This window comes from Physcomitrium patens, chromosome 1, assembly GCF_059467195.1.
Source record: "Physcomitrium patens ecotype Gransden chromosome 1, ASM5946719v1, whole genome shotgun sequence".
Taxonomy (NCBI): Eukaryota; Viridiplantae; Streptophyta; class Bryopsida; order Funariales; family Funariaceae; genus Physcomitrium; species Physcomitrium patens.
In genome coordinates, this window is record NC_143410.1 from 18,698,973 (window position 1) to 18,714,572 (window position 15,600).

The following is a 15,600-nucleotide window of genomic DNA, read 5'->3' on the forward strand; positions in this document are numbered from 1 at the left end:
AAAACTTTATCTCCATCTTTTAATTTAACATTAATGTTAAATGATTTATTGAATATTTTATTAAAGTGATTAATTAAAATTAAATACATTGCTAAGGATTTTTATATGGAATTTCTATAATTTATGCTTTACATGTAGTTTATTTTTAAACAATGTTGCTATGAAGAAACTTCTAAATTTTGTGTATAGTTTTGTTGATAAACTCTCATAAATAATATTTTGGGATAGTTCATTTGAAAAATTTAATTAAATTGTGCCAAGTGCTTATAAATTGATCTCATTCTTTTTTTTGTCAATTATTTTCATAGACTTGTTTTCTATTAAAAAGTGTTCTTAATAAGATTTTAGAATAAAGAAAGAAGAGACGATGATGAAGATGACTTTTTAACCTTCTTTCCCTCTCTCTTTCTCTTCCTTGTAGTAATAGAAAGAGCATAAATATTTTTTCTGTAACATTGTATCTATCCCATTTGATGAGCAATTAAAACACTTTACTAATAATCTTTAAGAAGTTCAGTAGCAATAATATGCACCTTAACCAAGTTGTCATTGTATGTGTATTTAATTGGATTTTATTATAATAATTGTATTGTATTTATGATTTTGTAAATGAAATCTATATATATTTTGTAGATGAAATCTATATATATTTTGTAGATGAAACACAAGAAAAATAAAGAAATTTAGAAATTATAAGAATAACTAGAAAAAAATTAATGTGGATCCATGGATGAGGTAGAAAAGAAGAAGAAGATGTGAAGTTTATTTTCTAATAAATTTCTAAAAACATTATTACTACTAAAAAAATATTTTTATTGGTTGAATAGAAGAACAACTGAAAAGAAAATAAAAAATCAATAAATTTTAGTGTTCTAATGTATACAAACTTTTTTAAAAGAAAAATAGCTACAAATCATATTAAGCAAGTTTAATAAGACATCATCCAAGTGAACAAAAAAATCAAAAATGTATTATTCTTTTGTTTCTATTATTATAGCCAAACGTGGTTTATGGTAATAGAATGTATTAATATCATAAAAAATATTAGTATAGTATAAAAAATAATCGAATTAGTATTAAAAAAATACTAATATTTTTAATTTAGCATGGATATGCTGAATAAGTTTTACCTTATAATCTACCAACCATAGATAATTAAAATTACAAGAAGAGAAATATTATTAACTAATATAGAAACATGTTGAAGAAGGATATTTAAAATTAAAATAATGAATTCCTTTAAGAAACCCTATATTTCATTTAATTAGAGTTAAAGATTTCCTTTAAATAAAACAAAAAAAAATCAAAACAAAACAAGAATGCAGCTATAAAATAATATAAAATGAAATAATAAATAACAATCAAATATTTTTATAAAAAATTCATAGATATAATCAATAATATTTTTTGATCAACCAAGAGTAAGAAATTTATTTTAAAAATTTAATGGCTTATTTTAATATTATTTAAAAAAAATTTAAATACGATAACTAATTTAATAAATTTAGTATTCAATATCTATAAACAATGTAGTAATATAAAAATTAAACTAGAAAGGATGATATTTAATTTTATTAAATAACATGTTTCATAAAAAAAGTTTAATTAAATGATTTGTATCAATTTAATAGCAAAAGTCTAAATACCATCATATATGCAACTATTGAAAAAAATTAGGAGACATAGTACAAACAAGATGTTATTTTAAGTAATTTATTTGTTAACTAAACTTATTATAAAGTGAAGATATGATTATATTACATTCATTTAAATAAAATCAATATATCTTAGTAGCAACACATTGTGCTACTAAGTTGATAGGGCTAAAGTATTAAAGAACAACAGAATAGTGATAACTTCCAAATTTTATACTAGCAAATTTTTACTAGATTTAAGTGAGTCCTTATTATTGTAATGAATCTAATTTAAAACTAATTAAGAATTTGATATTTTTTATCTGATTTTTAATTAAACCATAGAAAATTTTCTACACCTACATCAATATAAAATCAGAGATTATTTTTCTCTAATAAGCAAAATAATTCTGTTTAATAAAGTCATTGATAAATATTTGACAAAGTATTGGTAAAATTAAAACAATCTTTGATAAGATTTTTGTTTATATTTTTGTAAATACATTCTTTTTACATCAGTTTTTTTATGTAATTATAAATTATATTCACCATTCAAACTTATGTATAGATTATATCCACTCATATCTGTAAATATGTCAAAAAATGTGGCGAGATAAAAAATAGTGAAATTGTAGAGGAAGGTAAAGAGAGAAAAAAGAAAAAAGAAAAGAAAAATTTTAAAAAATCTATAAATAAAAGGTAACTAGATAATTACAATTGAATTTAATAAGGCAAGAGGTCACTAAGTACAAACATTGATTGTACGAATAGATGGTAGTTCTACATGCAGAAATATTGCACTACCACCAAACAACAATAATAACACAGATTAATTATGTGTAAAGAGAAATAATTGACCTCATAATGACAATAAAATTCTCAAGGCGTAGTTAGTTAAATCAAATGCATCAAGAAAATGAAAACATTTAAAAAACGAAAAAATAACACCACCAGATTCTAAGCTAGATTCAATTAGATAATAAAAAACAAGATTGTTTATGCAGTATTAAAAAGGCTTAAACTGTTGAGAAAATTAGTAAAACAATTTATTTAAACTAATATATATTTTTTTCAAAAAAATAAGAGCATGTAGAGAATCTCAAGACCTAACAAACCAAAAAAGTAGCATTATATTTATAAAAATAAAATAAAATAAAAGAGATTTGATGCAAAATCATTAGTAACAAATATCTATAAGAGAAGTATTAAAAAATATAAAAATAAACAATCGATTTATAATGTAGAAATCAAATTGTTTTATTAAAGACGACTTTATTTTTAAATTTTTAATAATAACTTCAATTTTTTTTATATCTTTTAAGAAGATGCACAAAATTTAAAAACAGCAAACGTACATTTGAACATTTCAGATAGATGTTTATTACATAAGTAGTACAATTTAAGAAAAAAAAAAGTTTATTTGCAACAAGAATGGTTGGAAATTCGCACTTAATCTTTTGCTATTAATTTGGATAGATTTGGTTCAAGCATTTAAATAAGTAAATTAAAGAATAAACAAAAAGAAATTCATTATATAAAGTTTAAATCAAGCCAAAATAATGTATCTTATATATATGATAAAATTATTATCATTAATATAGATTCAACTAAAATACTTATTTATAAGAACTAATAAATTAAAATTTTCTGAATTTATAGATAGAATAAAAAAAAATCATCGCATAAATAATATCTAAATAAACAAACATCTAAAATGATTAATAGTTTCATTTTTTTAACACATTACAAGCATTGATTGCTAGCACTTAAAGACCTAATATCCTTTTATGATATTATGTATATACAAGTAAGCTACTTATTCAAAAAATTGTAGCAACCAAACACTATAGTGAAAACTCTTATTTAGTCTTTATCATCATGAAATATTTGAAAATTATCTTATAATAATTTGTACTATAAATTCATGAATAAAATAAAGTGTGTAATAATTTTTTAAAGCAATATTGTATTTACAAAGAAACAGTTCAAAAAGAAGAAATAATATCAAAAGATCAGTTTGATGTACTTGGCAATCTTAAAGTCGACTAACATTGACCTTTATAAAAGAAACAAGTTTGCTTTTGAGCAATCTAAATAAAGATTTTAAAGAAAGAACCATGATTGGTGATTCTATGAGGGATATTATCTATATATATATATATATATATATAATATCTAATCTAAAAAAAGAGATTTGAGCGTATTGCCAAAATCAAAAAATAATTAGAAAATATTTTTGTTAAAAAAACTTTAAATAAATTAAAAAAACATTAAAAAATTAAAATACAACTACCACCACCAACACCTTTAATAAATATAAATGCATATAAGGTTTTTTTAGTTTAAAATATTGAAATAAAATTAAGAAATAAAAAAATAAATAAATCTTTGATTCTAATGTCTTATAATCTTTTATTGAATGATTGTAAAATAAAAGAAAAATATAAAAATAAAATATCTTTAAAATAGAAAATAGAAAAAAAAGATGAAAATTTGATTTGAAAATATTTTAATTATTGAAGAGAATTTCTAATAGAAATTGCACAGTAAGTATCCAAATCTATAGTTATTAAAAAACTATTACTAAGACTAAAAATAGGGATATCATTTTTTGATATTATTAAATTTTATTATAAATATATCAATCAAAGTTTAAAAATTAAGGTACAGCTGAACTAAAATACCAAAATTAATAAAACAAAAAATAAAATACATTGGAGACAAGAACTAATAATTAAAATTAACAACTAATTAAAGAATAAAGTATGGATATGTGAATAAGAGCTTTAGGATAATATAGAATTTTGGAAAACAAAACAAGCTTCATAATGATTTCTAGTAAAGATATTTGAAATTTCATTAAATTGTGTTAATTACAATTAAAAAAACAGGAAGATACCTTAAATTTAAAATCCTATTCTAGATCTTAGTTATTAATTTTTTTAAATAAAAATAAAAATATATAAACATAAATATTTTTAAAATAAAATTTTAAGAATAAAAGATATAATGTAATAAAACTTGTTAAGAACTCAAGCTTAATCTCATTTTCAGAATAGGATCTTTTAAAAACCTTCTTTATTTAAAGTTTTTCTTTTAAAAATATTTCTACCATACTTGTGATAGAGGCTTTTGAAATAATTTTTTTAATAATAATAATAAATATATTACTTTTTTAATAATGGAATAATTTTTATTTTTATTTTTTATTTTTTTTGATATGAATTTTTTTTGCAATTATCACATATTAAAAAATATTATTAAAATTTATAATAACTAATCACACGTATTCTATTATGAATACTTTTGGATTAATTTTTTTATACTATTATTTTTTTATGTGTTCATTCTAGGACTTTAGTTTTTGAAATAGATAATTTTTTTCATATATTAAAATATTATATTTTTTGTTTTAAAATCATAATATTTTCATAAAATTAAAGGTTAAGAGGAAATATTTATTACTTAGAAAATTTATTGATATTATGGATGGATTGCTTTATTGATTATCTTCTTTATAATTGAAATATATATATATATATATATATATATATATATTTTGTTATCATTAAAGTTGTGATATAAAATCAAAGTTTTGTTACAAGGCAATGATGTTAAAAGTCACTTGAAAGAAGGGAAATTGAAAATTAATAAATGTATTTAGTCCATTTTATCTTCACTCTAAATTTGGTCATATTAGAGCTTTTTCAATGTGAAACTTAGAACTTAAATTTTATGTAGAATATATTCTGTTTTTTAACAATTATTGGAGTTATGTATATTGTTTTCAAAAAAGACCTAGGTTTTTTTCTTTGTTGTATGTCTTTTAATTATATTATATCATGTTGGAATGTATAATGGTTTAAAGTCTATTATTCACATGTTCCCATGTTCTTTGGTTTCGTCATTCATATATTCCCATACTTCTTTGTTTCCATATTCCCTAGTTTCCTTGTTCACATATTTCCATGTTCTTGCATTCTCCAAGTTTTCTAAGTTCCCTTCTTCACAACTAATTAGAGAACTTATTTTTCCTTTTGTGTTATATCTAAGATATTTTATATAATATATATGTATATATATATACTAAATTTTATTTTTAAACAATTATATTTAAAATAAATTTCTAGTAAAATTTAGAAGAGTTGATTTTAATTATTTGTATTTAAATGCAAAACATTCAAAAGTTTTTCTTTGCTAGGAGAAAGAGAGGGAGAAAAATCAATAATATATATTTTAAAATAAGCTACAACTATGTAGATATTGTATAGTTATTTAATGTAGCTTGTAGTTATCAAGTTGCAAGAATAAGATAAAGATGATTTTTTAAATCCACCTTAAAAACCTCTTATATACTTATTGATACCAAAAGATTTTTTTTTTTTTTTTTTTTTTTTTTTTTTTTTTTTTTGTAGAATAAAATTGCGATTATTAAAAATAAATTCTTCATTCTTCTTTTATTAATATTTTAAAAATCATTAGTTTATTTATTGAATTAAAAAAATTACAATTAAATATTAAATAATAATTTTATTTATTTTTAAAATATTAACCTTAAGAATTTTTATTTTACCACCAATTGTTTTTTAATCATTTATGTAAATATGTGACAAATATTTTGTAGTGAAAAAAGATATGAATAGGAATGACTTAAAATAATTTTTTAAACATATATTTGTATTAGTATTATTGCAATAAGAAATTATCAATAATTCATTTAAATAATTTGATGTTTTATGCTTTGGTAGTTAAAAATATTTCATAAAGAGCTCAATGTAACTCAAAGCAGGTTTTTTTTTTTTTTTTTTTTTTTTTTTTTTTTTACATTAGAGATTATTTAAAGATATTCAATATAAGTTCGACCTATGTTTTGCAAGCTCAAAAAGTATTTCATGTATTCTTAAAGAATCATAAAAAATTGCAAGTCAAAAAAAATATTTTTAAATAATATCTAATTTAAACATTAATTAGTCAAGCTTAAGAGTAAATCATCAATCAACATTTTTTGAAAAATAGTTATTAAAGAGTTTTATTTTTTTTCAGTAACTAAGTTTAAAATTAGAAAACACATTTTTTCTTTTTATAAAAATTCCATTAGTTGAAGAGCAATTTGTTGAAAATCTTTTTTTAAGCAGATTATATTTTGGAATTTTTAGATTTTAAAAAAATATTGATTAAATTCCATATAATTAATAAGATGATTGTGGTAATAATTTTTATGTTTCACAAGAAATTTAAATAACAAGATTTTACAAGATTTCCAGATTGATTATTTATATGATAACTAAAAATATATAGATTTAGAAAAATCGATCCACTTATCTAATTTTGTGATTTAATTAAAAAAGTCCTTCTAAACCTAAGAATTATATATATATATATATATATATATATATATTATTAATTTTACAAGCTAAAAAATATATTATCATATGGTCAAAACTATGATTCTAAAAAAATATGCTCTCCTATTTGAAATAATATTTTGATATAACCAATTTCCTTATGAAAATTTATCCTTTTACTTATTACTCTTTAATTAAAAGTTTTTAGATTTTTTTTACACAATGCACTCTTATAAATCTAACTTATATATATATATATATATATGTATGTATGTATGTATGTATGTATATTCTATTTTTTTTCTTCTTAAAAGTAATATTAAAGCACTTTTCTTGGCATAAGAATTTATATCCAACCCTTCTTTAAGAATTATTTACAAATAATTTTTTTGAATATATGCATATTTATTTTAGATATATCTGTTTGTTAAAGTTTATTACATTTAAAGTAATATATTTCTTTAAATTGTTTTGTTAATTTTAAAAAATATAATTCATGACTTTGAGAAATTCTTATAATTGTAGATTTATTGTAATATGAAGACCTTATTTTTAAAAATTTGTTAAATTTTATATTATTGGTACATACAAGAATAATCATGAGATAAGTTTGGTAGAAACTTATACATACCTATAAAAATATACTTGCTTAAGAAGTTTTTTTTTCTTATTTTTTTTCTTCTAATATATTAAGTTTGAAGGAAAAATAAAATTTTCTATTATTAAATATGATTTGATAGAAGTTATTCACTCAATTGTTTTACTGATGAGAAATTCTTTATGATTAGGAAAATTCTGAAGTTGCTGATTTAAACTTTTATATCCATGTTTTTATTTTAAATAATTTTATTTATATTATATTATTCTTAAAAATAACCTTTGTTATATTAGAAAAATCTTGTAATATATCTAATATATATATATATATATATTTTTAATGTACATATTTGAACAAAATTATATCATTATTGATATATTTTCTTTAGTTGTAGAAATTAAGATATTAGAAATATATAAAAATATCTAAAATTATTCTTTGCAATTGCCCTATAAATTGGCCCTAGTCAATATAGGCCCTAAAAATATTATCACTAAATTTTGATTAGTCACTTTTATGACTGATGTTGTAAATAATATCATGGTATTTTATTCTAAAATGTATTTATTATAATATATAAATCTTAATACACTAAATAACTCATATTTTATAAGCTAATAAAAATTAAAAATAAATAACTTAAAGTAAAGTAAGTCATCTTTTTTACATGCTTTGTAAAATATAAACACTTAGTTGTGGACTCTTAAATGTGTAACTATTGTAGAAAAGTTACCAGTTGGAACTAGAAGTATCAATCAATGAATGACATGATGTAACTACTATTGTAAAGTTTATTTAAGCAATAAATTTCTATGGAGTTTGTAGTTGCACTTTGGAGTCTGGCATTTAACGAAAGCATTCTAACATTATTAATTTATTCTATACTTTAAAAATTATTAAATGTTTATAAATATAGTAAAATATGTAAATTATATAGACACATACATACACAAATTATTTATGAGATCTTCAATTTTTATCCAAATTATTAATGGAAAGTTGACCAAAAATAAATAAATCCCAACTTATTCTGAACTCTCTTTCACAGTAAACAAAATAGAACTTGTCATCGAAATTGGCTTGAAGTTGACACACATTGATAATTTTTGAAACCTTCTACCTATCAAAACAAACCTCAATAACAAAATGTTACAATATCTCAATCAGATTTGGACTATGTTAAGACAATGGAACAAATCCATGCTCATCAAAGTAAACAAACAAAGAACACAAACAATGAGCCAGAGACTACTACGGTACTTGGTCCTATTCCACAGTAGAAAGGCCTGACCAATACAGTTTCGCAAGCATTTAAGATTTCATGTGTTCCTTATGTCCAACTGTGTTATTCCCTAAGACACAAGCCAAGTTAAAGTCATCAAGTCTGAAGTCAGTTCCTTATGAAGATACCTTCCATTTGTCATTGAGTGCAGTAGGCATCAATGTAGATATCAAAGTTGGTTACATGGGCAAAGCCTATGTGTAGGGCTACATGCTCCCATGTTCTTCTAAAACGAAAAACAAAAAAACAAAAACAAACATAAAAAAAATTAAAACAGAAAAGAAAAGGAAACAGCTACTTGATGGATACAAAGATCCTTCCAGTTTGAGGGTTTAGGGAGTGTGGGTGGGTCTGCCCGTGCACACTCTAAATTCGGCGAGTGAGCTATCTACTGAGCACAGAACTGGGTTTTTCTCAATCTCATTGAGCTGTAGTGGCAAAGCTGTGGTGAAAGCATTCCACACAATGTCTGAGCTGCTTGATGAAGTGGTGGGAACAATGATCAGAGAGGTCTAGTAAGGATTTGGTTAACTTGGGATCAAGCCGTTCATGCTTGTTTACAGAAGCTCCTGGATGCTACGTATTGCTCGACGTATCTCTGTCCCCCATCGACTCCACCCTTGTTTTCTCATAACACCATATCCTGGTTTTTCAATCTTGATTGAGAACCCTCTAGGTAGCGAGTGGAAGTTTTTTCCCATATGGTCGATCATGTCTGTGAAACTCTCGTTTATTTTACTTCCGTTTCGGGAAACATCCTGGACGTCTTGCAACAGAGAATCCTAATGTAACACACTGTCCTGTGCAGTTATTTTCATTACTTTTGGGATCCAATGTTGGAGAATGTAACATCATCCAAGACATGAACACCACACTAGTGCTGAAAATAGGATGCAAAGATGGGGGCTCAGCTCGAACTGGTGGAGGTACATGAGCAAGATAGTTACATAGTGCAGGTTTCGGTGGGACCAAGAACTAGGGATCGGCAATAAATAAAATAAAATAAAATAAAATAAAAATCAAGAAGAAAAAAATAGTATCATCAATTAAGGCAAAGTCTGACCCGGAAAAGAACCACCCCAAAGAAAAAGCAAAACTAAGCGGCTCCCAGGCCTTTGGCAGGATGCAGTGTAAAACGTGGTGCGAATGTTCACTCTCGGTATTGTCGTAAGAATAAACAAAATTACTGTCAAAAAACACAGCACAGCAGAGATTCTAGCTAACAAAGGCTGTGGCTGAGTGATCGGTTCTAGATTGGCTCGCCCAGCTACACCCGGTCCCATTTGACTTCCGAGGTCTTGTCGCATAACGCCTAGTCCCCTCTGCGACGCAAAACCAGTAGTAGTAGCCCACCGTCGGTGCCCGCGGCGACAGCTTACTAACGCTCTGTTGTTGTGTTTCCCCGGCACTCTCTCTCTGTCCTTGTTTTCACACCCGCGCCGCGTGATCATCACTACAAGCTGCTGCTGCTGCTGCTACTACTACTGCTACTTATACCATTGCTACTTCAGCCTGCTCTCTTTCTATTAACGTGCTCTTGGCTGGGGCTGGGGCTGGGCCTGGCCCTCCCCCCTCCTTCTGCTCCTATATAGTCTCCGTGTGCCCTGCTCCCCCATTACCATCCCTATTCCACTCGTCGTGGCTGCCTCCGCCTGCTTCTCTCGATATCGCCACATCATGCATAGTTTGTGTCGCTTATCGGGGTAGAGGCGGATGTAGATGGTGATCGTGGAGGGGACAGACACTGTCTGAACGCGTTCGTTGCATCGCTAGCTGAATAGCCAAGGGTTACGGGGGCTAGATGCGATAGATTGTGTGTGTGTGGTTGGATTGAATGCTATACACGTCGCCGTGATTGAATCAGCTTGTCATTGTCTGACTGTTTGATTGCCTTGCGTGTTTGTTTGCCAGGTGGGGTGTCAAGGCCTGCAAGCTTGTGTGAATTGGTGTGTGGCATTGTGGGTTTGAGTTTGAGGCAAGGGTTCTGAGGCGTTGGATTGTGTTGAGGGTTGGCAACAGCTGCTTGAGTAACTTGAGTTGATAATTGCGTGTATCGTTCATAGTAGACAACAATAGGTCATTTACTTGACTTCTTAGGAAGCGATGACTGTTGCTATGCGAATAATTATAATTGCAGTGGTGGCTTCCTTGTATATGCATTGCGCAGCACTTGAATAACAGGAAATCACATCCATCCAGCACCCGCAGTCTAACTCTAGGGGACACTGTAGAGCTTCGGTAGATTCGCCTCACTTCACAGCGCGCCAATCTTTACATGCCTGGGAACTCTACTAGGGTACAGCCAAAGTTCCTAGGAAGTACTTGGGGATCTGAGCCTGTAACATCTTCCCAACGTGTGTTGGAGAGTTACTGCTTTGTTGCTGGCAACTGCGATGGATCGCTCTCATATTGCCCGGATACGCCTAACGTGTTCTGATGCTGCAATTTGTACAATGTGGATGCGATCGCCGAAAGACAGCTCCAAGTTACCTGCAGCAATCCATTCATGGATAAAGTCATGAGAAAGACACCGATGTAGTAATGTATAGCTCGACTAAAGATCATAGCAGTTTACTGCGCAGGTGAAACCGATTGTTTGCATATTGCTAGGTGTGCTGGCAGCCGGAATCCATGGAAGAGGGGGGCAGCAGAAACTGCAGTGGGAAGTCTGTCGAAGATCCGAAGACGCAAAACCTTATTGTCAAGTGCGGAGGTGTTTAGGTGAAACTCTGCTGCGAGGAATGCCCCCTGGCCCGAAGGCATGTACTTCTCCCTCTTCGAATGGTGTGAGCATCAAGCTTCGGACCAGGCTTCATTCCCCTCAGCGCAGTTACATTTCGATATTCACGTCTCCAGTGGCGGCAGCAAGAAATACAGCCAATGAATGCATTACGGTTGAACTGAACTTCATAGATCATGCAGAAACGTGGAAATGTTCATTATCAAAAGAAAACTACGCAGCGTGTGGTCTTTATCTTTGTTCACCTACGTGTCCTCCGAGGTAAGTGCAAGGCTTTTGATGGGCGGATGCGTACAAGTGAATTAGTAAGAACATTGGCACTTACTAGCCAAGTTGACCTTGTTCCTGCAAGTACTATTTTGGCCCTGCCATGTTCTTTTTGATTTATTGCATGGAGGCTTAAACCATTACTTATTTTAGCAGTTTCGAGGATTCTGTTGGAATTGTCAGCTGTTATTGTATATTTGGGAAGGTGCTTTTGGGGACTCTGTTTTCAGAGCCTGAGACGTGGACGTTGAAACGAACAGTTGGTACGACTTCCAACGTCTTTGAAGCTCGTAGTGCCCTTGCTTTTGTGCATGATCTTGTAAGTGAAGAACTCTCATCCAGTTGAGTATTTTTCTTCATGTGGTAGAATTTACAGTGTTTGTGAAGTTGATGAAAATCACTATTGAATCCTATACTGGGGCGAAAAAGGTTGGAAGTCATCAATCCATTGACAGCATGGGTCTGCAGCTACCAATGGGGTTCGTTTCGCTGGATGTATTGTAATTGGGCATTCATTCTTGAGTGGTCCTTTAAATAGCTTGGAGGTGTTTTCAATGGTACTATCCGAACCTGACATGTTTTCGTTGACGGTACGTTATAATTTTATAATCTTCTGAATTTGGTTTTTTATCCGTTTCACTGTTCGTTGCAGTTTGGCCCTTTTTCGTGTGATCAATCTGACTTAAGTAACCTCTTCAGTTTTTAGATATTTGAGTAAATAAACATCAGCCTTGTTTAGATCAGCAACTCCAACAGTTCGAAGACAAACTCTTTATCGGACTTGTAAGATCATGATGTCTGCTATCTCATTTCTTGACTGCTTTTAATTCTGAGGCAGCTATGGAGCATCGATGGCATCACGTCAAGAAGGACACAACCCTCCCCCCTCCGGTTCGGTTGGGTTGGTCAATGATATTTATGTTGCCAAGAACTTCAGTGTCTTGAGAGGTTGCAGAAGGACAAGCAGAATGCTCTTCATCTTAATTGGTTCCACTGGACTTGAATGGCTTTAGAATTGTTGTTTGGTGCAGTCCCAGGTTTACTTCGTCTGTCCTGACGAATTGTTTACACACTCGTCAGAAGTTCCAAACGTACATTGCTCTTTTTAATAACCTTATTGTGACATGTTATGAACCTCATTGGAAGACGAGGTGTATCACATCCAATCGACCTTCTCTGCACAGAAAGAGGTGGAGCACAAGTTCACTGCTTCGCATTCTCACTGTGTGGCTTCATTGAACTTGCTGAACTCTGTCCCATCGCAAGTTGTAGGACTCTGTTTTCTTGTAGGTCTTATCGGTAGGCCGGATGTTGAAGGTGATGAATGCTGCAGTGCGAATTCTTCAAATGCAGCTCAAACTCCTCTTACGATCAAAGGTGCCAACTCTGATCACTCTTAGTTAGTACTCAACGTCTTCATTACAATGATCGGTTGAGTTTTCGAAGACTTAACTTTAACAGCATAAAGAAGATGATAAAATGGGCTTTGCGAGCTAGAAGGATTCTTTGTTCTCATATTCGAACCTATCCGAATCGAAGGTCTCTTCTTGACGAGACCCCAGACAAGAATAAGTTGACACTTCTCCAACTTCAACTGTCGGAAGTTCAACACCGTTGCGGCTGCTTTCCTCGGGCTTCCCCTCTTCGGGAATCTCAAGTACCATGACAGTCTCATTCAGGCTTCACATCATGGTAGCTTGACTTGATACCCCTATACACTGGAAGTCTGAAGAAGTAGCCGTAGGACAAAACAGGGCAAATTAAAGGCTCGCTGTTGAAGTGTAGTGCAGTCTTCGTTGACTGAGTCCTTTCATTCAAACTATGCGTGGAGCTGGAATGAAGCAGTTGAAATCGGTGATCACTCTGTGTCATTGAGGGTGTAATAAAGAGTTCCTAGGGGCAAAAACCCTGAACGTTGTGAGACGAACTTCGTAGTGGGAGTGCATGATATTTTTTTTAGTTGTGCAACAGCCGTTGCACTGATGACTTGAAATTTTCCACATGGAGTCATTTTGTACTAGGGTTAGTCGTTGTCATAAGAGGCTGAATTATTTTGTCTATTTTTGCTTAAATAGGTAGTTTCTTCTATGTGAACTTGGTTATGTGATGTTCCTTAGAGTATGTACCTTTGTTAAAACCTTGATCGTATTAAACTTCGAAATTCTGATGAGAAGTAGAATATTTTCAGCTGAATGTCTTGTGGCTCCACACATGTACCTGAAATTTAACTGAATTGGTACTTCTGTATTATGAAGCATTGAGTGCCACGATAGTTGCGTGGGTCTGTTTATTGGAAGATCCTTCCTTTCATGTTTTGAGTTTAGATGGTATGGACAAGTTTTATTATGATGTATTTGGAGTATTCTGAAGCGACAAGGGCATCACTCATGTATTGCTTCGTTAAGATCGTCGATCTTACTAGATGAGTCTTCGTCAGTCGGACCTGTGTTTGTAGCTTTTCAATGGGTAGGAGGGATCAGATGCTCAAGTGAGAAGACGCCTTACGATAGTACTGCATCAAATCCAGCGACTGTTTCCTTTGTCCACTTGTTTGGTATGTTATAACAGTGTCTGTTTTTAAGAATCGTCGTTAATCAACTTCTGATTGTGCGGAACATCCTCATAACATTGAAGAAGATTAGGTGGGTCTGCTGTTACAATTTCTTGTACAGCGTCAACATGTGTATTTGAAAGATGTGATGCCAAATGCACTCGCTGCTGGAAAGTGATTCTTAAATGTGTGTTGAATGTAATAGGTATACACCAGAAGCTTTGCGGCTTCCACTTCCAATAGTTGTTAGGTTCTGACCACCCCAGCTTCCTTCTCGACACTGGTCATCATGATATATGTGTTCAAAATATTAAAAATAATGCTAGCTCCAGAAAAGTGTACTTGCATGCTCGTGCCGTCAAGCCCAGGAAATTGTTAAAAATTGGTTGGGCTTTAGTGAGTTTTGTAAGCACAACTTGGCATGAATTCTGCTCTCTCGTCTAGTCAGCTGCCAAGTCTGTCGGCTCAAATATCATGCTGCAAACATTCTTCATGTTTCTGACTGGCTGCAGATCTCGTGTTTTGTGAACCAAGATGCACAAGAAATTAAAATATTCACATGACGGTTCCGCGATCAAGCATTTTGTGGTTAAATCCGAAGCAATCCATGTCTGGCTGCAAGGGATTTTTTCTCTGTTTGAATGTCTTGTCGTGTTCTTCTGTCTGGCATAGGAATACCTCTGGTACAAGAGAGCTGATCGAACCCTTAATAGAGGGCCAACAACAAATTTGCAGCGCCGATCAGGAGCCTTTTCACAGACGCACTGACTACCTCTGCCCATTGGATGGCCCGATCAATTAGACTGCAGTATTGAAGCTCAAAAGCCGCTTAGTCTGGACGTACCACCCGTTATGCACAGAATTTGAATGTCTGTAGCTTTAATTTAAGTGCCTAGTGTTGTACATTATATAGATGATTCCTTGAGCATTGAAACAGTTCCGCTTGATCTGACGCGAAAGGAAGAATCAATTCCCAATTGTTGTTACTGTCATAGTGAGAACGATGTGCTAGGCAGCCTGAGGAAGAGATACTCAAGTTAAGTCGGGCACTTTCAAGGTATTACAGAATACAACCTGAAGAAGAGCGGCTCATGAGAAGTTTATGTCTCAGTAGCTGCCATTACTACAGTTGCAAGCCTTGATAATGCTAACTAGTCTATCCTGATGCGAGCTGTAGACATCA